Genomic DNA, 24,725 nt, shown 5'->3' on the forward strand with positions numbered 1-24,725 from the left:
AGATTTTAAATCTCAGGAAGCAATTGAGTCCCTTGATTTTCTGGTGAGATTTTTATTTTAAATTATGTTAAAGAAAATGGTATTTATTATAGAAATCTATGCATATAGTAATAAATAATAAAGATTTAAACAAAATATATATATGCAATATTGTTCAATATCATACTGGTCCTTTAGCGATTCCAATGATTTTTACTTCTATTATTTACCTCTCTGTTGACCTTTCTGATTTTTTCCCTTTCCCATTCTCACAATGTTTGATTAAACCAATAGTGAGTGTTTAAATTGATATAATTTTGTAGATATCCACTACTGAGCCAACTAGCATATATATTATATAATATATATTGAATGTATAATACATATATGCAGTTTTTCTTTTACATTTTAGTATTGAGATTTAATAGTTGAACTGTTCTGTGTTTGCTTAATATTCTGTGAACACTGTGCTTTACTTGCCCAAATGTTCCAACAGATTTCTAGAATATTGCCAGAATAATTTTAAAGGCTTAAATTCACCCAGTAATTTATCAGTTATATTTTTTTCTTGCACATATGTTCTCAGGCCCCTTGGTACTCTTATTCCCAAAAGAATGCTTGCTCCCTAAGCCAGAACGCTATTCATTTTGTTCCTCTCCTGGGTTGGAGTTCAGGCAAATATCTAGAGGCAGGGCCAGATTCACGCACAGGCAACTTATGCAGAACCTTATGTCTTTTCCTTTTTCAAAAACGACTTCATTTTTAAAAAAATCAGTCTCCTAATGCTTCTTTAACTGCAAGTACAAATTAAACTTTTTAAATAAGCATCTTTATTTCTTATTCTAGTTTATTTATATAAGCATTCCAGTTGTCCCTGAATTGTTAAGGCATTTCTGCACTGTTGTTGAATCTTTGTTGCTGTTATTGCCAAGTGTGATATCAGTTCACTTCAGTTCAGTCACTCAGTTGTGTCCAACTCTTTGCGACCCCATGGACTGCAGCACGCCAGGCCTCCCTGTCCATCACCAACTCTTGGAGTTTACTCAAACTCGTTCATTGAGTCGGTGATGCCATCCAACTATCTCATCCTCTGTCGTCTCCTTTTCCTCCTCCCATAATCTTTCCCAGCATCAGGGTCTTAATTTCATCCTTAATTGAAATATTTTGAGTGTTTTCTTTCTCACTGACATTTTTTAGAATTTTCTCTGTATCCTTGATTTCATTTTTATACATATTTTATTTCTTTTTTCTTCTCTAGTACTCGATAGGCCTTTGTGTTTATAGACCTGAGTTTTAATTGCAGAAAATTTTCCTTGCAAATTTTTCCTGCAGTTTAGTTGCAGAAAACATACCTTTGAAATGTTCCTCTCTTTGATTTCATCCTTCTGTTAATTATCCTATGGGTTGGCCTTTGGATTTTTTTTTGCCTCTATTTTTTTTTTTGTCTTTTCCTCCTGTTTCCCATAGACAGTTTCATCATCCTATTTTGATTTCTTACTGATTTCCTCCTGTGCATATTCAATGCTTTTACTGAATTTGTGATTCTAGTTATATTTTAATTTGTAAGAGCTCTTTATTGCTGAATATTTTTTTACAGTGACATGTTCTTATTTTAATCACTATCAGAACTTTCAGAGTTATTAATTATGTTTTTTTGCATGAAGATGTTTTCCTTTTTCCTCTGGGTTCGTTTTTATGTTGGCTCTGTTTTTCTTCTTTCTTTCACATAATAAGCTTCCTCAAATGGTTCTAATTTTAGATGTCTGCTCATATTTAAGAGTAAGGCAAAAAAAAGCTGATTAAACTCAATGTTTATAGTCAAGTTTGCTGATATCTGGGTCTTTTCTCTTTGGTCATACTTCTTAGAAAATACACATCTTGTCAGTCATGCATAATTTGTAAGGCCCAATGAAAACTGGAAATGCAGAGCTCCTTATTGAAAATTAAGAATCTGTAGATCCTGAAACTAAAAGTTTTGTCCTTCTAAGACATGATCCTATGAGGTTACAGATGTTGCATACCTGTGAAGCTGGCCCTGTTTTAAATAGATATTTGCCTGACCCCCAGTGTTCTGGGGAGAAGGCGATCGCACCCCACTCCAGTACTCTTGCCTGGAAAATCTCATGAACAGAGGAGCCTGGTAGGCTGCAGTCCATGGGGTCGCAAAGAGTCGGACACGACTAAGCGACTTCACTTTCACTTTTCACTTTCATGCATTGGAGAAGGGAATGGCAACCCACTCCAGTGTTCTTGCCTGGAGAATCCCAGGGACAGGGGAGCCTGGTGGGCTGCTGTCTATGCGATCACACAGAGTTGGACACGACTGAAGCGACTTAGCAGCAATGTTCTGGGAACTGCAGTTCTTTGCAGGGAACTTATCTTGGCAATTTAGATATTCAGATAATCCCCCATTTTTCACCCCCTGTGCCTCACTTATATCCTCTGCTTGGCCTTTGTTCTCCATTTTAAAGGCTGTCTCTAATTCCTACTGAGAGTAGGGACTGTATTACCTAGGGGTGGAGTGTTGTATGTTCTAACAAAATGGCAAGAGGCTGACACAAAAGCCTCTCTATACAGGCTTTTAACCCATCACCCCCTACATCTAACATCTTCATTCTGGAACCTTTTTGTTCCAAGTCCCATGAATATTTTTACTTTTTTCATTTCTTCCTTTTAAAGACATAGTAGTAGTTTTTCCATTCCCCTCATTTAAAATCCATCCCATTCTTTTATCTCATTTCACTCTTCCAAAGATTTGTTGGAATCTCTTGTTTTTTGGTTGTCTTCTCTTCAAATTTCTGTGATTTTATACCTCATTTTGCTCCATTGTGTCATTTGTTGTGGTATGGTATAGAATAGGAGATCCATTGTATGTCCTATCTGCCATAAGGAAGGAATAATCTTTAGAATATTATTTTAAAATATAAAGTAAATAATAAAAAAGGAAATTTCTTACCTTGTTTGTAATCCATTTAAGAGGAATATGAGATATACTAAATAATATATATAATCTATATAAATGGTATATATCAGTTCAGTTTAGTCGCACAGTCATTTCTGGCTCTTTGCAACTCCATGGACCACAGCACACCAGGCCCTGTCCATCACCAATTTCTGGAGTTTACCCAAACTTATGTCCATTGAGTTGGTGATGCCATCCAACCACTTCATCCTCTGTTGTCCCCTTCTCCTCCCTCCCTCAATATTTCCCAGCATCAAGTCTTTTCCTATGAATCAGTTCTTCACATTATGTGGGCAAAGTATTGGGGTTTCAGCTTCAACATCAGTCCTTCCAATGAACACCCAGGACTGATTTCCTTTAGGATGGACTGGTTAATCTCCTTGCAGTCCAAGGGAATTTCAAGAGTCTCCTCCAACACCACAGTTCAAAATCATCAGTTCTTTGATGCTCAGCTTTCTTTATACTCTAACTCTTGCATGCATACATGACTACTGGAAAAACCAGCCTTGAGTAGATGGACCTTTATTGGCAAAGTAACCTCTGTGTTTTTAATATGCTAAGTTGGTCATACCTCTCCTTCCAAAGCGCAAGGGTCTTTTAATTTCATGGCTGTAGTCACCATCTGCAGTGATTTTTGGAGCCCCAAAAGTTAAAGTCTGCCACTGTGTCCATTGTTTCCCCATCTATTTGCCATGATGTGATGGGACTGGATGCCATGATCTTCATTTTCTGAATGTTCATCTTTAAGCCAACTTTTTCACTCTTGTCTTTCACTTTCATCAAGAGGCTCTTAAGTTCTTCTTTGCTTTCTACCATAAGGGTGGTGTCATTTGCCTAGCTGAGGTTATTGATATTTCTCCCAGCAATCTTGATTCCAGCTTGTTCTTCATCCAGCCCAGTGTTTCTCATGATGTACTCTTCATATAAGTATATATAATATACATATATAAAATTAATTATTATATTAAATATAAATCTTTAACTATCTCTCAAAAAACAGGGCAGTTCTGCCTCAGATTTCACACAGAATTAATTTTGTCTCCTCTTAGTGAAAGAAGTGAATCGGCAAAATTTTGGAGGTCCTTCAGCTAATTAATGTGACTTCCTAATTTTTGCCACTCATTAAAGATACACTGATTTTGTGGCTAATGAGAAAATGAAGTGCAACCAAAACTTCTGTCAAATTGAAGCATGAAAAAGAACAAGAGTCAGGAAAAATGTTTAACATGGATGCTATCATGTTAATAACACGGTATGGTTAAACGTGGATATTCCCCTTTTTGCTGGCTTGCTTCTCCTAAATCTCATTAAGCTCAGTTTTATTCTTCTTTTACACATATAAATAGCTTATGTCCTGATATCTTAACATATATTCCTGTAAAGAGACTTCATTCTTTAAAATGTCTACCTTTGAAACTTTATTTTATTCCCATTAGACTCTTGTAATATATCTCAATCAAAGATTTCTTGAAAACATACCACTTAGAAGGTGAAGGTGAAAGTGAAGTCACTCAGTCACGTCCGACTCTTTGCGACTCCATGGACTGTAGCCCACCAGGCCTCTTCATCCATGAGGTTTTTCAGGAAAGGGTACTGGAGTGGGTTGCCATTTCCTTCTCCAGGGGATCTTCCCTACCTAGGGATCGAACCCAGGTCTCCTGCAGGCAGATGCTTTACCCTCTGAGCCACCAGGGAAGCCCATAACGCTTAGAACTTTTCATTTAAAACTCAGGAATGAAAGAGGGCACTGAGTGCATGCCATTCCATATCCTATTGGATGGGAAGAAGGGTGGTGATCATAGAGTAAAATGTCATTTATGGGGTCTTGAGTCAAGAATTTCCTTGGCATGAAGGAAGCAGGTTACTATGTGGCAATACTGTGCTGTGCTCAATAGGGGCAGTTGGGTCTGACTCTGCAACCTTGTGGACCTTACCCACCAGGCTCCTCTATCCACAGGATTCTCTGGGTAAGAATACTGAAGTCAGTTGCCATGCCCTTCTCCAGGAGATCTTCCTGACCCAGGGATTGAAACTGTGTCTCTTGTGTCTCCTGCACTGCAGGCAGAGTCTTTAGCCACTGAGCCACCTGGGGAAACCCATGTGGCAATACTAGCCTTAACTTGTTTCAAGCTTCCTCATGGAACCAGGAGAAATATATTATCCTAGGTCTAGTATGGCTTTCTTTCAATACCATTCTACTAATACATTTTTTCCCAAATATTCCAAATCATTCTAAACCAATAATAGGCATTTGTTTCAATGAACAAGCTACAGTATTCCGTTCATGATCTCTTTTGATGTTAGCAAAAGGATACAGTAAAGGATCAAGATAACCAAGAGTAGTATCAGAAGGACTTGGGCCTTGAGTCCTAGCTTGCCACTTAATAGCCAAGAAAGTATGGGTAAGCTACAAAGCCTGTGAAAAAAATTTTCAAAATTTTATTCATATTGGAATTGTCTAGTTTAAAATGTATACTCATAATTAGTACTCAGTCCAGGTCAAATAAATCTTAATCTCTAGAGTTGAAGTCTGAGTGTACAGAGCTCCCTGACATTCAGCAAGGTTGGAGAACTGTTGCCTTTAAGCCTCATTTTCTCTGTCTTTAAAATGGGTGTAATAATAGCACCAGTGTTGAAGGGTTATTTTAAGAATTCAATGAAGAAAGTGCATGTAAGGAACATAGCACTATGCCTAGAACATTATAAATAATTCATACCTCCCACTTCCTGGCTGAACTATAAATGCAATTAAAGAAGAGATTGTATTCTTCTTGTTCAGCTGTTTCATGCATGGCACATAGAAAGGACTTTTTGTGATTTCAATGAATCACTTGCACTATCTTTGAGAAGGGGAGTGAGACATTGGCGTAGTATTACTGACTTCTGCTCAGCCACAGAAATGCTTGGAAAAGAAACACTGTAAAAACACTTTTGACCAGGTTCTTCTGTAGAATCAGTTTTTCGCTAAATGGTTAGCCCAAGTTATTAACTCTTACAGGCTGATGCACTGCCTAATCCTAACATATACTTGTGACTGTCATTCATTGCAATTTTAGAACTTTCTTAAAAAAAATTTCCCCTTCTTTCCTTTCTCCTTCCCTCCCTCTTACCCTTCTAATGTTCCCTTCCTTCTTTTTCTTTTTCGTCTCCAGCCTTTTTTCCTCTCCTCTTTCTCTCCCTTTCCACTCTCATCCTCTCACCCCACGTCTCTCTATCACTATCATGGAAAATTGGTCTGAAAAGGTTTAGCTCCAGGATAAATTTCTCAATCTTGCCTGGCAGCAGCCCATCTCCTCTGCTCACCTACCACAGACAGTGACTGTGAATTTGTCTTCTGAGCAGCAGTACCTCTCTTCTGTGTATTTCAGTGCTGCAGCTGCTGCTGCTAAGTCGCTTCAGTCGTGTCCAACTCGGTGTGACCCCATAGATGGCAGCCCACCAGGCTCCACCATCCCTGGGATTCTCCAGGCAAGAACACTGGAGTGGGTTGCCATTGCCTTCTCTGGTATTTCAGTGCTACCTAACAATTATGGACTGCCCAGCCTTGCAGATGACCAAAATACAGGTGGTTTGCCAGCATTCACATTTTTTTCCCCCATAGAACCATTTTTAACACATTCATTAATTTTTATGCATTCATACCACAGATACATTTTGCTCGTTATCATGTGTCAGGACTTTTGTTGATCCTAAACAGAACAGACTACATATACCTGGCCTCAGAAAAGGGCACAAGTTTGAGGTAAGTTCAACAAATAAGCAGATTATTGTTGTATAGTGTGATATGTGCTGCAGGGGAAATATCAAGTGCCCTCCCCAAACACTATGGAGTGTACACAGCAAGGGTCTTCACTCAGTACTGGCTCATACCATCTGGGTTGTGTTTTAAAGAAGGATGGTGAATGCTGGGGCAAGTGTAAGGGGGCTGAGATATGCCAAGGCATTTGACCCTCAAAGAAGAGACTGGTGAGAAACGAGACTGGAGAAGTTAGGGGAAGTCAGGGAGCTTGGACGTTATCCTTGGGGCACCGGGTAACTCTTAAAAATTCTTCAATAATTTGGATAATGCATGACAGAATATCCTTGAAAAGTCAGAGTCCCCTGTCAGCGTGACAGAAAGTCAGAGGGGCAGCTGAAAACATGCAAAGAAAATACAGAGAAATAGGTATAATATTGTAGTTTTTAAACCAACCCCAAATAATCACATCTTTATTATTAATTATAATTGGGAAAATTACTGAGCACCTACTATATGCCAGATATTTTTCTAAAAACTGTACACATAGTGACCACCACATAAGGTAGATTCTATTATAGCTAACTTGTGCCGCCTGAGGTCAAAGCTCCCCTCCACCACTTATTTGTTGTGTGACTTTGGACAAATCACTTGATATACATAAACAGATTCACATATTTGATACATTTGTGGGGCAGGCCAGGGTTTCTTCAACCCATGCTTCCTTCTTTTTATTTCCAGGGGATTTTAATAAGATAGTGAAAAGAGGTAGTAAATAATAGCAAGAGAAATAGATGACCAAACCTGAGTGAAGTCACACCCTATAGCTCCATCAAAGAAACAAACATCAAACAAAAAAATAGATGAAATAAATTATCTGTGAATAGGAACTCTGGAATCTGTAGCAGGTTAAGAAGTAGAATGGCATAGGAAAACTGTGTAGGCAGATTCTCTGATGCCCTTTGGTGAAAGGGGGCTTCATTTGAATCATAAAGCAACTTCATAGAAAATGCATGCATCTCTTTGGAATCCAGTCTTTATTGCTTCTCAACTGTGTGACGGTGGGCAGATGACTCCCTTTGCCTTAGTTTCCTAGATAAATAATAAGATTAAAACCATAAGACGCTGTGAAGATTCAGTTCAGTTCAGTCATTCAGTCATGTCCGACTCTTTGCAACCCCATGGACTGCAGCATGCCAGGCCTCCCTGTCCATCACCAACTCCCGGAGTCCACCCAAACCCATGTCCATCGAATGGGTGATGCCATCCAACTATCTCATCCTCTGTCATCCCCTTCTCTTCCCACCTTCAATCTTTCCTAGCATCAAGGTCTTTTCAAATGAGTCAGCTCTTTGCATCAGGTGGCCAAAGTATTGGAGTTTCAACATTAGTCCTTCCAGTGAACACTCAGGACTGATCTCCTTTAGGATGGACTGGGTAAAGATTAAATGAGTTAAAATGAAATACTTAAGTACTGCTGGCACACAATATACCATATGTGTTTATTATTATTATTATGACATCCTCCGGGTTTAATATATTGTTTAATAATAAGTTGCATATAATTATTAAGGTTTTAATACTGTAAGGCCATAGGCAAGAGTTAACTGTCTTTACTTCCTGAACAGTGCCTATTGTCTGCCTTGCTAGAATTAAAGTATATTTTTAATGATGGTCAAGGAGAGTTTCTAAACTGTTTGTGAATAGTGCTCAGGAGAGGGAGTTTGCCAGAACAAGTAGCAATTGCAATGGACATCCCTTCTCATGGAAGATGGGAGTCATTTCCAGCAGACCCACTTGGGCGAAATAATGTCAAAAATGGATGTTTCATGCACAGCACAGGAAGTTAGGTTCACAGTATTAGAAATGAGCTTCATGTCAAAATAGTGAAGAAATACTGCTCATGGAAGATGATTCATGTATCCCTCTTAGCTAATATGAAATGAATGGTGGTTTTGGCTTTTTTTTCCTGAGGAAGGAAAGGTCTCTGAGTGATTATAAGTATGATATGACAAAAAGTTCAGACATTTTTTCAGATGGTTGAGAAATATGCTGGGGAAGGAGAAATTTGAGCTGCACACTGAACACCCTTGGGGAAAGATGGAAGAATAGAATGCCTTAGAGATTGAGACACACAGCTGGATAATGTAGAGATAGATCCTTTAAGTTGGAACATGGGGTGGGAGCTGGGAAGGCTTTCGCACCTGTGCTTGACTGGTTGCTGAATTTAGAACAAGTTTTCTGCAGGGCAGAAATTTCTGTGAAAACACAAGTTTTTCAGTAGCCAGCAAAGAAAGGATAAAAGAACTTGCGATTTTAGGAGATTAGGTTTTTCCCCCAGTACTGTGGCCTGTACTGGAAATAAGTGACATAAAACCAAAGATCAAACACATGCTTACATCAGCAACTTAGGGTTAGGGAAATGGTAGGCAACTTCAACTCACAAAATGGCCTGATTTTATTCAAATTCCACTGCAGGAGAAGCAAGTTAAGGGAAATCAATGTAAAACACAACAAAATAAAAAAGATTGGGTGGCTGGGATGAGGTCTCTGACCTACATTCCTATCTTCATGCATTGGGGCACGGGGCGGGCAGGGCGGGGGTTAGACATTAAGAGCTGATTTGACACAAGTGTGGTGCCAATAAAGACAGTGACGAGTAGAAAACTATGAGTTTCGAATTGAGGCAGAGTTGGGTGAACCCGGTAGGACTCAGGAAGTTACCACTGGTTTTGACTACTCTTTTCTGACACAGACAAAATGAGTGTCTGCTCTGAGTCCACCCAAATGAGAAATCTCTTATTGTTAAAAAAAAAAAAAAAGAATATCCACAGAATGATGATGCTGGGAAATTCATAAAGTCTCCAGACCAAAGCCAGTGGAACTCCAGGGAATGCAGCTGAAACTGAGTTTGAGCTGTGTCACAGAAGTTTCAGGCACTTTTAAGAGGCTGGCAAAGGCTCAGTAAAAATGTATGAGCAGGAATTATGGGAAGTTAATTCAAAGTGGGACTGGATAATAAATAACCAGTTTCTATCATTTTTAGCCACTGGAGTGACATTTGATCTATGACTCTGTGCAGTAATTTACAAAGTTACAGTTCTCTATACTGACTACAAGCAGATTCCAATAATCTGGGGAATAGCATGCTAAAACTTGATTTTGCAGAAGGGACTGTAGAAGCAATCCAATAATGCCACTCCTGCCAATATGTGTCCAGAATTGAAAGGCATGATTGAGTTAATGTTCTACTTGAGATCAACTAAAATTTGTTTCTCATGCTACATGTAATAGTTGCCAATACGATGGGTAACAATGTTTTTCCATGTTTTTGAAAATATTCCTGTGAACTGCCCCTACCCCTGCTCCCCACACCCTCAGCCAAGAAGCACTCAAGTTTCCTTAGACATTTAAGGCATATTCAATTTTGATAATTCCCAAGCTCCTGTGTTTTAAAAATGGTAGTTCTAATATAGGAGCGTTTTTCTGTCTTTATAAGTGAGACAAGATGTGCTTTAAAAGGAAATCATGCTTAATAGAGTAAAAATAACCCAGAATTTTTGAGAGTGCTGTAGAAAGATTGCTTTCCTTAAGATCAATTTTTCTAAAGCGAGCATAATAAGGAACTTTTAATTAATGCCATTAGCTTGTAGTCTGGCAGGTATTATGGGTCACTGAATGTAGGAATACATAATAAATCTTATAATATTGGAATGTATCTGGATAAAAGAACACTGAAAAAGCCAGATGCAGTTTCAAATTTAAAGAATAGGTGTAAGCAGATAGCCATCAGTGGAGAAGAGAGCTCCCTTCAGAACCCCATATACATGGATAGAATTGAATGGAGAGTAGGATTCTCAAAATTAAATGCACAAAGCTGAATTCTTGGTATTACCTCCCAACATGGCTTCTCCCACATTTTCTTCATGACTGTAAATGGTGACTGTCCTATTTACTCAGGAGAAAACTTTAGATTGATTCTTGACTTGTTTTCTTTTTTATTTTTTTTTTTTTTTTAGTCACATCCCATTTCATTAGCAAAACTTATTGGATCTCACTTCAAAAGTCTACCTAGACTTGAACTTCTTGCCATCTCTGTAATGACCTCTCATCCATACCAGAAGCATCTTATGCCTGGGTTACTTCAGTACCTTTCTGTATGGTTTCCCCTGTTCCATCTTTGTTCACAGTGATATTCATTAGGACCTTTTAACCTCTCTCACATTCAGCTATTTAATAGGGATTTATTTTTCTTCCCACTTAAACTCACATTTTGGTCATGTGATTTACTTGCTAGTGAAATATATAAATATTGATATGCATCCTTTCTGGGCAGTAGCCTTAAGAACAAGTGTGATTAATAGAGCTATCATAATTTACTCGCTAGGGTTTCTATCCTTCACTAAGCTCCATTCCATTGCAAATCCTGGTTAGGTATGTAGGATAAGAAAAAAAATAAATAGTTGTAAGTCACAAAATTCCAACCAAAAAGTTTCAAAATTGGCAACTAGATTAATGTTGCCTTTCCTGTATGAAGTTCCAGTACTTTGGCCACCTGTTGTGCAGAGCCAACTCATTGGAAAAGACCCTAATGCTGGGAAAAATTTAGGGCAAAAGGAGAAGGGGGTGACAGAGGATGAGATGGTTCGATAGCAAACTGACTCAATGGACATGAATTTGAGCAAACTTTAGAAGATGGTGGAAGATGGAGGAGCCTGGAGTGTTGCAGTCAATGGGGTCACAAAGAGTCAGACATGACTTAGCGACTGAACGACAGCAAGATCCTATCTGACAAGGAAACTTTTCTAGACCATGTCAGAACAAAAAGAACAAAACCTCAAAATATGTGGCATTAGTTATGGTCATGAGTTGTGTCTCAGAAATATCATTAGATAAATGCTGATTCATGCAATGTAGTGGTAAAATTCTAACCTGTGGTAACATGGAAACAAATATTGTACCCGTTGGGTTTTTAGCTCCTCACAAAAGATTAAGCAAACAACATTAGTAATTTGAGTTTCTTATTTTTACTCTATTTCGACATGTTACAACAAGAAAGGATGCAAGAATTAGTTGACTTGCAAGAAGGAATGAAAGGGATTAAAGATAGTTCAGAAATGTGGAGACTTGCAGAATAAACATCCAACTGGTTTCCATTTCCACACAGTAAAATAAAACTGTGAAGGCCTTTAAAAAACAAATGCTAATTAAAATTCAGCATAGCAGCAGTAAAGAGCAAAACAAAAATATGGCCATCAGGCCATCATAAAATTTAAAAAAAATTTAAAATTTCTAAATGAACTAATTCTTCACCCACCAGATCTTTTTAGTTGAACCAGAAGGCCTACAGAAAAATACTAGGAATGCGTTTCCTAGGATATCTGTTAAGTTTATACTGACAATTAAGTCCAAAGAGAAGGACATGTCTCCAAAAGAATTATGAGTGAGATATTGGGGCACAGTGCTGACTGAAAATATCAAATAGGAATGGAATAACTAGAATGACTATCTTTGAGAGAATTGCACTGTCAAAGAACCACCAGCCCATGGTGGTGGTTTTCTGCTGTTAAAGACTTAGAAAAGTTCTTGGGCCTCAAACCTTCCAGGAGTGAAGAAAGCTTAGAAGGCTGCTCATATCTCAAAGAAGTCATTGGGATGACTCAATGAAGTCATTTTCTCATATCTTCTTCAGAAGTATCCAATGACATAGGGTATGAAGATCAGAGCCAAGGGACCCCGAGAACTGCCGGCTGGAGCACTACTGTCGGGGAGGAATCCCTCACAATGACTGTTCAGTGCAAGTACAGAATTTCCATGGTTCAGTGACTTCTAGGCATCTTTCTCTTCCCCTACCCTCATCCTTCCCATTCCTAAGTAGGAATGTTTATTCCAGTTATCCCATTCCTCTTCTGTGACTCCAACAAGTATAGGGTAGGGAGGGTATGTCATATTCCTGTGTGTTTGTGTTTACTTTTGTATTTTTCACATCTGTAAAATAAGTGGCACATCTAGGTTTATATAGAAACACACATTAGATTTTGTGCTTTTAAATTTGATAATCATTGGAGAGGACTTCTGAGTTTTCCCTCTTAGGGAGATAATGAAGATATTTTTGCATGTGGAGAAGGGAACGAACTAAATATTTGTGACCATAAGGGTGTCAAGGTGTTCAAAAGAGTCTTTTCTCTTGCTGTGAACAAATTTTAGTGCTGAAATTCTTTACTTGGTTCAATCAGTCAGGATTATATAATTCGCATGGTCCAGTGAAATATGAGCAGAAGTGATAGTGTTAGGGGCAGAAGGTTAAGACGCAACATAAAGACAACATAAAGACATGAATGTTTTTCACATCTTGTCTTTATGCTTTTTATGGAAGTGAGTCCGTTGGTTGGGTTTTCTGAGTAACCACAATGGTCATCATCCCTTATGTTTTGCTGAAAATGTTCACTTTCGTCTCAGGTTCAAAGAATTTGTTAACAAAATAAGCCACTCATTATATACAAATAGATAATACAAATATTTATTAGAGAGTTATCTAGCTTACTATCAACATACTAACATTAAAAGAAAAGAGAAATAGAAAGAGCAGAGAATGCATCTCCAAACTGGGTTTTAACCAACATCCAGACTCACACAGTGAAGTCGATTGTCACAGCACATTTGGAGGCCCACCTGGGAAAAGGTTCCAGGCAGGGTGAGACTTCAAAGATTGCAGTTCTGGGTTTCTGCTTTTAATCCCAGGATCTTCACAAACTCGTATCATCATCAATCTGTGACCAAATTGCAGCTCTGGTTTCATGTTAATGCTCTTTGTTTTGTTGTGTAAAACTTGGAATATGGATAAGCCTGGGGCTTGATTGGCCAGATCCTCCCTCCCCCCTCTCCCACCTCCCCAATCTCAAGATTTCCCCCCCCCCCCATCTTATCCATGGTGCTGCAAGTCTTGCACTCACAGCAGGCAGTCACTCCTAGTCACTCCCAGTCAGGGCAGTGTCCAGGCAGGTTAGAAGCAAGGTCAGAAGCCTGCTCTGCTTTGTCTCTGAAGCCTAAACAAGACTATTCATTTAATTTCCCTAACACCTTTTTTGATGACAAATGCAGATGTAGAACAAATAATAGCTTTGTGGTTGTAAATCACTGAGGTTTACGGATGTTTATTACTGCAGCATTACTCAGCCTATCCTGCTTACTATAAACCCAAACTCTACCCTCAAGGCAGAACTCAGAAAAATCATTAAAAACATCACATCATTCACTTCTCTTTATGAGCCTCTCCAATGCCTCAAAGTAAAAGATAGTCCTGATGTAGACTTTCTTTCTTCCAACTTTGTGACCTATTTTCCTTTGACTCTCCATTTCATTCAATTTACTGTAGCCACACATTTGTGACCTTGCCCTTCTTAGAACGTGGTAAGTAACTTGGCCTTTGTTGTTCCTTCTTAGAATACTCTTATACCAGTTAGATACCTGGCTTTCCCTCTCACGCCTTCATATGTGCTCGAGTATCACTTTATCTGTAAAACTTTCCTGAGCAGTCTTTATAACACCCATTCTTCCATTGCCGTATTAATCTGCTTCCCTTTCCTCCAGCACACTTACCACCCACCGGTATATAGTATATTTATTGATAGACCACTACTCTCCCTCTTCAAATGATGTCACACACACTGGAATCTAACCTCCACAAGAAGAGGCATTGTTTTGTTTATGGTTGTGGCCTCAGGTCCTATTCTGCTGCCTGGCTTAGATCAGCCATTCAAAATACTTAATGTATAAAAACTAGAATAGATAAATTGGAGATGTGTCTTTTTTGGAAGTGCTGGTATTTTTAGGTAATGTAATTTTGTTTGTAAGGACATAGGGATTTTGAAGGAGTACAAGAACTTCATTAGGAATCTGGTCCTTGAGAGGACGCAGGAATGACACTGGTACTTGATGTACTATCGTTGACTATCTTCCATAAAAACATATGGAAAGCATTGTTTCCCAAAAGGGGATAAAGGTAAAGCAGATAAACATTCTGCCTTTGTCCACTGCCCATGGGAGAACTAAGAGAGTGAATACACGTTAGAAGAGGTAATATGCCTTTGTATATCTCTGCTGGCCAGGCAGAAACTTTTATAAACTGAAAGTCATAGAGGAGGATCTATATTTAAGAATGTAGGAAAAGCAATAGTATGCCAGTTGTTAATTTGATAAGTCCCCTACCTAAACACTTCAGTTTTTTGTACTCAAAGGCTTTCATAAATACATATAAGGAATATGTATGCTGTCTGTCAAGTCGTTTCAGTCGTGTCCAACTCTGTGCGACCCCAGAGACGGCAGCCCACCAGGCTCCCCCGTCCCTGGGATTCTCCAGGCAAGAACACTGGAGTGGGTTGCCATTTCCTTCTCCAATGCATGAAAGTGAAAAGTGAAAGTGAAGTCGCTCAGTCATTTCCAACTCAGTGACCTCATGGACTTCAGCCTACCAGGCTCCCCCGTCCATGGGATTTTCCAGGCAAGAGTACTGGAGTGGGTTGCCACTGCCTTCTCCGAGGAATATGTATATGAGGTATCTTTTCTAAGTGAATTGATAATAAATCTTCCCAGTGTGTAATTTCCAGTGTTAAAGTAGAATCCTAAGAGAGTGCAATATAGTGTATCTTTGTGAACTAAAATTTTAGTCATTATTTGTCTGGATGTTGATTCTCTATCCCCCAAGATGCTACAATCACTGATTCCTTATCTGCTGATGGATGTGAACTACTGTGGGCAATAAAATCACAATTGTTTCCAAAAGAGGAGAATGAGGCTCAGGTTCACTCCTAACATTTCTGGGACTCCTGGCAAGCATATAAATGGAGAACCCCCAACAGTAATGTATTTATACTGAAAGTTTAACTCCAGCAAACTGTTAAGTAAAATGTGCTCTAGACTCTCTTATTTTGACAAGTATACTTTATTAATGGGTTGGAAAGGTGGAATTGAATTTAGAATTTAAAATCTTAGATGCCTTTGAGTTCCCTGCTAGAACATAGTCATGACCCACATCCTGGCCCCTTCACTCCCATATCACGTTCCATATGGTACAGGTAAGATCCTCTTGGTATTTCTACAGATACTTTCATTTGAACACTCAAATTTTATATTCAAAAACCTATAAACCTCTCGGGTTTTAAAAGGATCCCTTAGCTATCCCATAGGTTTAGAGAAACACCTACTTCCTTGGCCTGAAAAATTCAGGAGAGAGCCCAGAACAGGTCCTAGAAACAAGGTTTAGTTCATTTGTGCAAGTAATTCTGAGAGCTTTGGTGTGCATTTTAATGGATATTAAATGCATTTAGGTTTTAATGTCTAGAAGTGAGGAATACATTCTTGGGGTGGATACATCCCTTGATTTTGCAACTCTTTTTCCTATGGAGGTTGGGAGTGTAGAGTTGGTCAGAGGAAGTCCAAAATAAGACTTTCTATTTGGCAAGTCCCAAGCAATGGCCTCTCTTGCTTAAGTCTAAGGACAGTGTCATACTAGTAAGGTTCATATCCAGAAGCTTTTCTATACAGTGTAGCCACAGGAGCTGGGATTTTATAACCCCAAACCCCTACTTATCAGAGGGCTCAATGGGAGTATTCAGGGCTGTAGATAGTAGGAAAACAACAATTGAGCCTTTCAGAGGCTCAGTTATGTGTGTATGTGTTAGTCTCTCCGTCATGTATGAGTGACTCTTTGCGACCCCATGTACTAGAGCCCAGCAGGCTTCTCTGTCTGTGGGAATTCTCCAGGCAAGAATACTGGAGTTGGTTGATATGCCCTTCACCCGTGGTGCAAACTTTAACTAAAGACAAATAATTCTTTTTTATTAGAACTAGAACATTTAACTCACTAATGGTGTATTTTATGAAGTAATTTGGAACCTCATAAATTTGTGCAGTTAAAGCAGTTGATGCAGGTTTAGAGAATAGTCCATGCGTAATGACTCTGGATCCTTGAATTGGAACTAAAGCTATCATTAAATAGGGTGTGGTTTTTCTAATGGCGATGCTTGGCCTGAAGAATGTTAGTTGTACAGGAACTATTTGGTGTAAAATGTTGCATACAATGGTTTTCTTTCTACATATAGGGTGCCTGTAAAACTCTGGAATTAATATGTTTTAATTTTTCTTCATTAAACCATATATTCTGATGCTGGATAATTCACTAGTGTAAAAAAAAAAAATCAAGTTTTCATTCTCTGTATGCCTCCAGAGTAGCTTGGTAGTTACAGAAAAAGTGTTCATTTTAAAGAAAGTCTGACCCAGGACTTGCATCACCGACTCAATGGACATGGGTTTGAGTAAGCTCTGGGAGTTGATGATGGACAGGGATGCCTGGTTGCTGCAGTCCATCAGGTCACAAAGAGTCGGACACGACTGAGCAACTGAACTGAACTGAACTGACCCAGGAGGAGCTGTTGATTATTGATTGCTATAGGAAACACTTAAGGACATTCTGGACTCTCCCCAATCATGCTCAAGGGATCCCCAAACGCAAAAGAATCACAAACCTTTGTTAAGTGAGCAAGGAATTATTTTATTAAAAACAAACAGACAGACAAAAAAGACACTGAAATTATTGATTTTCTTAGTCAAGAAATTCTCAAAATTTGGGCCACAGGGCCCCATTTTAGTCTTGAAAATTATTGAAAACTCCAGAGAGATTTGTTTGTGTGACATATTTATTTATATTAAGCTTTAAATTGACACTTAAAAGCATTTAATGTTTATTTAAATAATTAACACATATGCCAACAGATTCTTTATAAACTATAACTATATTTTTAAAAGTAGAAACTGGCATTATTTGTTCTTTTCCTATTTGTTTTAGCGTTTGGCTTAAGAAATGATAGTTGAGATCTCAAATATATTGTTGCATTCATTCTACTGCATCCTACATTATGTTGACTCTGAAAAATGCCACTGTGAAAGCATGGAGGTAAAGGAGCAAATAATTTAGTTTTTTTTTTTTTAACAGAAGTTCATTTTTTTTCTGTGATTCTTGGTATTTTTATAAAAAATAATTTTGATTTTATGGCCCCATAAAGTGATCTCTGAGAGTCTCAGAGGCCTACAGACTGCACTCAGAGAATCATTGTCCTAGTTTTAATCATTTAATGACTCTAAGATGTGCACTGTCCAATCAGGTAGCTAATAGCCATGTTTGGCTCTTTAAATGCAAACTGATTAAGACTGAGTTTTTAAATATTCAGCTTCTTTTTCTCATTAGTCACCTTCCAAGTGGCCAGTGGCCACATGTGGTTAGTAGCTACTCTGCTGGGCAGCACCTAGCTGCCATGTTTAAACATTTCCACCATTCCTAAAAGTTAATATGGATTGTGCTACTCAACTCTATTTTTCCTATTCTTTTTCTAATCTATCTCTTCTTTTGTTCCCCATTTAAGAGAGAGTTTTAGCTATCGATCGTCCTCACATTTGAACAAACAGCAAGAGTGCAGATGCTCGATTCTCATTGTTCCTTGCCCTGAGGGACAACATCTAAACAGATTATGGCGGCAAGGCTTGCTGCAGTGTAGGAAATGCAGTGCTCCACAGTGGTGAGTCAGAAAGAGAAAGATACATGTTGTATTCTAGCACATATAGATGGAATCTAGAAAAATGGTTCTGAAGAATTTATTCACAGGGCAGCAATGGAGAAACAGACATGGAGAATAGACTTATGGACATGGGGAGAGGGGAGGAGAGGGTGAGATGTGTGGAGAGAATAACATGGAAACTTACATTGCCATATGTAAAATAGATGACCAACTGGAATTTGCTCAATGGCTCAGGAAACTCCAACAGGGGCTCTGTATCAACCTAGAGGGGAGGGAGATGGGAGGGAGGTTCAAAAGGGAAAGGATATACGTATACCTATGGCGGATTCATGTTGAGGTTTGACAGAAAACAACAAAATTCTGTAAAGCGATTATCCTTCAATAAAAAAATAAATAAAAAAAAAATGGTGCGAAGTGCTAGCCCATGTTGAGGACTGCTCACCACCCTTTGATTGATCTAAACTAGGATATACTGTTGTTTAGTGCTAGTCAATTTACTTAACTTTCTTGCCAGTTATGCCAAAGAGTTAATACTGACTATGCAGACTCATCTGAAAAGACCCTGATGCTGGGGAAGATTGAGGGCAGGAGGAGAAGGGGACGACAGAGGATGAGCTGGTTGGATGGCATCACCTGACTTGACGGACATGGGTTTGGGTGGACTCTGGGAGTTTGTGATGGACAGGGAGGCCTGGAGTGCTGCAGTCCATGGGGTCGCAAAGAGTTGGACATGACTGAGAAACTGAACTGAGGACTTTAACATGTGGAAAGTCAGGAAAATGATTGTCTATGATTGCCATTTTGTTCTCATATTGAAGTTAAGAAACAAGAGTTTTTATTAGGTAAGACCTAAAACATGAGTTCTTGCTAGTATATTTGATACTGCTACCCTTCTTGGAGAAGGCAATGGCAACCCACTCCAGTACTCTTGCCTGGAAAATCCCATGGATGGAGGAGCCTAGTAGGCTGCAGTGCATGGGGTCTCGAAGAGTCAGACATGACTAAGCAACTTCACTTTCACTTTTCACTTTCATGCATTGGAGAAGGAAATGGCAGCCCCTCCAGTGTTCTTGCCTGGAGAATCCCAGGGATGGGGGAGCCTGGTGGGCTGCCATCTATGGGGTCGCACAGAGTCAGACACGACTGAAGTGAATTAGCAGCAGCAGCAGCAGCTATCCATCTTCTGAAGCCTTGCTTTTGTTGCTCTGATAATTTAGTGTGTACAAACACATATTACTCTGAATGCTCCCCAAAATAATTTATGCTGGAAGTATTTTCTTGTAGTCTTTATTTCTTTCATAATTTTGTACTGTCAGAAGTCATGTGGTTGATTTTGTCTCTGGGTTCTCTGCATCTCTTAGACTATAAAATCTGCGAAGGCAGAAACCTAGCACAGAACTTGGCTCACCGTGTCCTTTCATCATGGTGCTTGACTGAGATAGACCCTGGTCTCATAAGGCAGGAGCCAAAAGCTGGTCCTGCTGTTTCTGACTGCTCTCATCATTCTTTTTGGTTTTCTGGTCTTCCTTCCTATTCTTGCCTGGAGAATTCCATGGACAGAGGGGCCTGGCAGACTACAGTCCATGGGGTTGCTAAGTGTCGGACATGACTGAGTGACTAACATACACACACACTTCCTACTTATATAAATAATCACTTCAGGCTTTCTTGTTCACCTGTTCCCCATGTGAATCTTTGATACTTTTATAATTATTGAGGACTTGGTAGTAATTGGGATATTTCAAGACATAAAGCTCTACCTTTTAGCTACACCCACTTGGTCAAGTCAATTGCATTATTTGCATCTAATTCCTTCTCCCTACTTGGATCAAAATACGCTAGAAAATGTTATCATCTTTCAGTCCCTTTTGCATTATTATATTTATCACACCCCATAATAATTTTCCCACTTTATCATGTTTGGTATTTTTATAAGAAAAAATCTTTAGGCCTAAATAATTGTTTTTGATTGAATAATTAGCATTTATATTTATATTTTATTTTCATGATACCCATGATGTTTATTGCATCTATTAATGAAAAAAAAATGTATCACCTTTACAATGATGTGCTTTTTTTTAAGTCTCAATTCCAGAAGAAGAAGTAATCTCAAAAGGAAGATAATAAGTATCATCACTTTAGAAAGAGAGAGTATCTTAAAGAATCACATCATTTTAAACAAGATCTTTGTCTAGAAGAGAAGAGGGCAAGCTTCCTACAACTTGACCAGCCAAAACAGAAGGGTGTCAAAGTCATGCCAGAATATGCAGGACACACTTGTGCGAGGTAGACAGAGGAAAGACTATCCTGGCTTTTAAAAAGGTTGGAACCTAGGTCTTTCAGCAGCTGTGGCACCTAGAATGGTTTTCTGAAGCCCAGGCTAAGCACTTTTCTGGTTTATCTTTTGGCTGGAAAATCCCTTGGAATAACCCTTTTTAATACCTTCCCATGGCTGACAGGAATGCTTAAAAGGGTTCTTTCAGAGTTCCCACTCAGGGCGGAAACGTTTGAAGTGCACTGTCTAGCTTAGGTAATACATTGGCAGCAACCGTTTTATTTAAAAGAAAAATCCATCAATTAACAAGTGAACATGACAGATAGAGTGACAGTATTTCTTTTTGTTCAAAGGAGGTAGCTGAAGAAAAGGGAACACTGGGTAGACGAAGAGGAAAAATCACCCCTGGGGGAGAAGAAAAGAGCCCCCTGAGAATGCAAACGGCTCACAAATAGATCTGTCAGACTCTTGTAGACTTTGATGAAAGGCACAGGGCTTGGTATTAAGGAAGATTCTGGGCCAAAACAGTTCTTCACCTTAGACGAATTCTGCTGCTGCTAAGTCACGTCAGTCGTGTCCGACTCTGTGCGACCCCATAGACGGCAGCCCCCTGGGCTCCCAGCCCTGGGATTCTCCAGGCAAGAACACTGGAGTGGGTTGCCATTTCCTTCTCCAATGCATGAAAGTGAAAAGTCAAAGTGAAGTCATTCAGTCGTGTCCGACTCTTTGCGACCCCATGGACTGTAGCCTACTAGGCTCCTCCGTCCATGGGATTTCCCAGGCAAGAGTACTGAAGTGGGGTGCCATTGCCTTCTCCAGATGAATTCTAAGCCCAACTAAAGAGAGAGATTACCACAAGAGGAAAAATGAGCCCAGATTTGGAGAGGATGAGTGTAATGAAGAGTACATTTGACTGATCCGTAATTTACTTAGAATAACATTTGCAACCCCATGGACTGTAGCCTGCCAGTCTCCTCTGCCCATGGAATTTTCCAGGCAAGAATACTGGTGTCGGTTGCCATTTCCTTCTCCAGGGAATCTTCCATACCCAGGGATTGAACCCTGGTCTCCCGCATTGCAGGCAGATTCTTTACTGTCTGAGCCACCAGGGAAGCCCTAGTATAACACTTGCCTCTATTCAAATCAGTGTGAAATCAACAAAAACCAGGCATTGGGATTTTTTTTTCCTATAGTACATCTTTATAGGCATGTTTGGAGAAGGCAATGGCACCCCACTCCAGTACTCTTGCCTGGAAAATCCCATGGACGGAGGAGCCTGGTAGGCTGCAGTCCATGGGGTCGCAAAGAGTCAGACACGACTGAAGCAACTTAGCAGCAGCAGCAGCAGCATAGGCATGCTACTGAATGCCAATATATCTTAGTAAGACCAGCATGCATGTTCATGTATTTGTTTACAGAAGATTTCTCTCAAAATTTTAAAGCAATTTAACAAACATTTACTCTGTGCCTTTTGTGTGTGACAATATATAGGTGCTTCTGGCAATGCAGTAATAAAAGACAAAAATCTGTTTCATAGTTCTAGTTAAATAGGGCAGCTATGATATACAGGCAATGTGCATGCATTTAATTGGGCAACACTTTTATATTTAGACCTGAAAATTTTTATAATCAGTAGATTCCTAAACATACAGTTCATGAAATATAAATATTGCAAATTAATTTTTAGTCTCTTACCATCTTAATATTTCTGAAAGCATACCATAAGTATTTGCTTGATGATTACCTTTTTTTAGTTAAAACAATGATGAAAAGAGTTATTGTTTTGTGTTTTAAGGTTTTTTTAAAAACATTTCTCTGCAGTGGAATGGGAACTTTTATGCCATTGATTTCTTTTTTTTTAATTTTAATTTTTATTATTATTATTATTATTATTATTATTATTTTACTTTACAATATTGTATTGGTCTTCCCATACATCAACACGCATCTGCCATGGGTGTACACGTGTTCCCCATCCTGATCCCCGCTCCCACCTCCCTCCCCATACCATCCCTCTGGGTCATCCCAGTGCACCAGCCCCAAGCTTCCTGTATCCTGCATCAAACCTGGACTGGCGATTAGTTTCTTATATGATATTGTACATGTTTTAATGTCATTCTCCCAAATCATCCCCCCCTCTCCACAGAGTCCAAAAGACTGTTTTATACATCTGTGTCTCTTTTGCTGTCTCACATACAGGGTTGTCATTACCATCTTTCATTGATTTCTTGAATACCCAATCTGTGGTAGGAAATTCCTAAATATCCCATTAATTTTTTTCTGCTAGTATTCACAACATTATGTATTCCCCACTAACTTTGAATAGTACTGGTCTGAGTGTGTAATGGAATATGGAAGTGAAAAATTTTTTTTAATTTTCTTGGAGTATAGTTGACTGACAATGTCGTATTAGTTTCTGCTGTACAGAACGGAAAGTGTGTGACTTGTGAAAGTGAAAGTCATTCAGTCATGTCCGACTCTTTGCAACCCCATGGACTATACAATCCATGGAATTCTCCAGGGTGGAATACTGGAGTGGGTAGCCTTTCCTTTCTCCAGGGGATCTTCCCAACCCAGGGATTGAATCCATGTCTCCCGTATTCCAGGGGGATTCTTTACAAGCTGAGCCACCAGGAAAGCCCAAGAATACTGGAGTGTGTAGCCTATCCCTTCTCCAATGGATCTTCCTGACCCAGGACTTGAACTGGAGTCTCCTGCATTGCAGGTGGATTCTTTACCAACTGAGCTATCAGGGAAGCCTGTGACTTCTGAGGCAAGATCAAAATAGCCACTTTAGCTTTTGCTCTGCTCTCTCTTGGACCATTGGGGCTAGAGAAAGCCAGTTGCTACTTGGTGAACACTTTCAGGAAGCCCCCCAGAAAGGTCCACATGATAGTAACTAGTGCTTCTTGTGAACAGCCAAAATTAAGCCCTCCATGCTTCTCTGTCCATGGAATTCTCCAGGCAAGAATACTGGAGTGGGTTGCCATTTCCTTCTCCAGGGGATCTTGCTGACCTAGGATTGAGCCCCAGTTTCATGCATTGGAGGCAGATTCTTTACTGTCTAAGTCACAAAGGAAGCCCCTAAAATTAACTTACCAGACACTAATTTAGTGTGCCATCTTGGAAATGGATCCTCCAGCCCTAATCAAGCGTTCTCATAACTGTGGTCCAGGCCAACATCTTGACTAAAACCTGATAAAAACAAGACAACAACCCCCAAATGGAGTCACTTATGCTAAGTCCAATGCCACTTAAACTGAGGTGTGATTATAGTTCTGGCTTTCTCAGAAATGGAATCTTAAACCATTCAAGGAATGGTCAGTCAGGAATCACGTGATCAGCATTAGTCAGGTCATTTGCCTGAAAGACTCCTGCAATCTCCTAAAGAAAAGCAACCTTGTTATAACCAAACTGATTTTTTGCCTGGTATAACATCCTGTGCCTGCCCTTTTCTTCCTGTAAAAGTCTTTCATTTTATAAAACTACTTGGAGCTCCTTTCTCTTTGCTAGATTGGATGCTGCCCAATTCAAATTGATTTTTTTGCTCAAATATAACCTGCGAATTTTCAATATGCCTCAGTTTACCTTTTGACAGAGGAGAGAACCACAGGCCCTTGAAGACCTGCAGCAGCAGTGAGTAAATAGGTATAAGTGCCTCCTGGATCCCTTGAATGCACTGTTTTTGCTGCCTCTGGAGGTCATGGGTTAAATACCTTGAGGATCCTAGCTTTTGCCTTCTGAAAAAACTTTCAGACTTTATTTGAGCATTTCTCTATCTGGATTTGGTCTAGAAATCAGCTAGAGTCGGACTGGGTCCAACTTGAAAGCTGGACTGAATTTAGGGTTGGACTGGGTCCAACTTGGAAATCAGACTGGGACTAAATCTAAGGTCAGACTGGATTCTACTAAGAAATCAAACTAGGAGCTGAACTGAGTCCAGTTTAGAAACTGGGTATTCCAGGGTTGGTCTGGATCTGATTTAAACTGGACTGCATCCGGTGTGAAGCCTCAGGTGAAGAAAATTTTACAAAGGCTAAAAAATAAGGTTAACCATACCAAAGATTATCCAGAGTTACAGTGGCCAAAATGGACAACTTTTAACCTAGATAAGCTTCTGCATACACAAACTGCCCAAGAGAAAAGGGGATCTCAGCCAAGCACTCACTATAAAGGATAGGGGAGTATTGGTTTTTCTTTCCT

The sequence above is a fragment of the Bison bison genome, unplaced genomic scaffold, assembly GCF_000754665.1.
Source record: "Bison bison bison isolate TAMUID 2011002044 unplaced genomic scaffold, Bison_UMD1.0 scf7180017864061, whole genome shotgun sequence".
In the NCBI taxonomy this organism is placed as follows: Eukaryota; Metazoa; Chordata; class Mammalia; order Artiodactyla; family Bovidae; genus Bison; species Bison bison.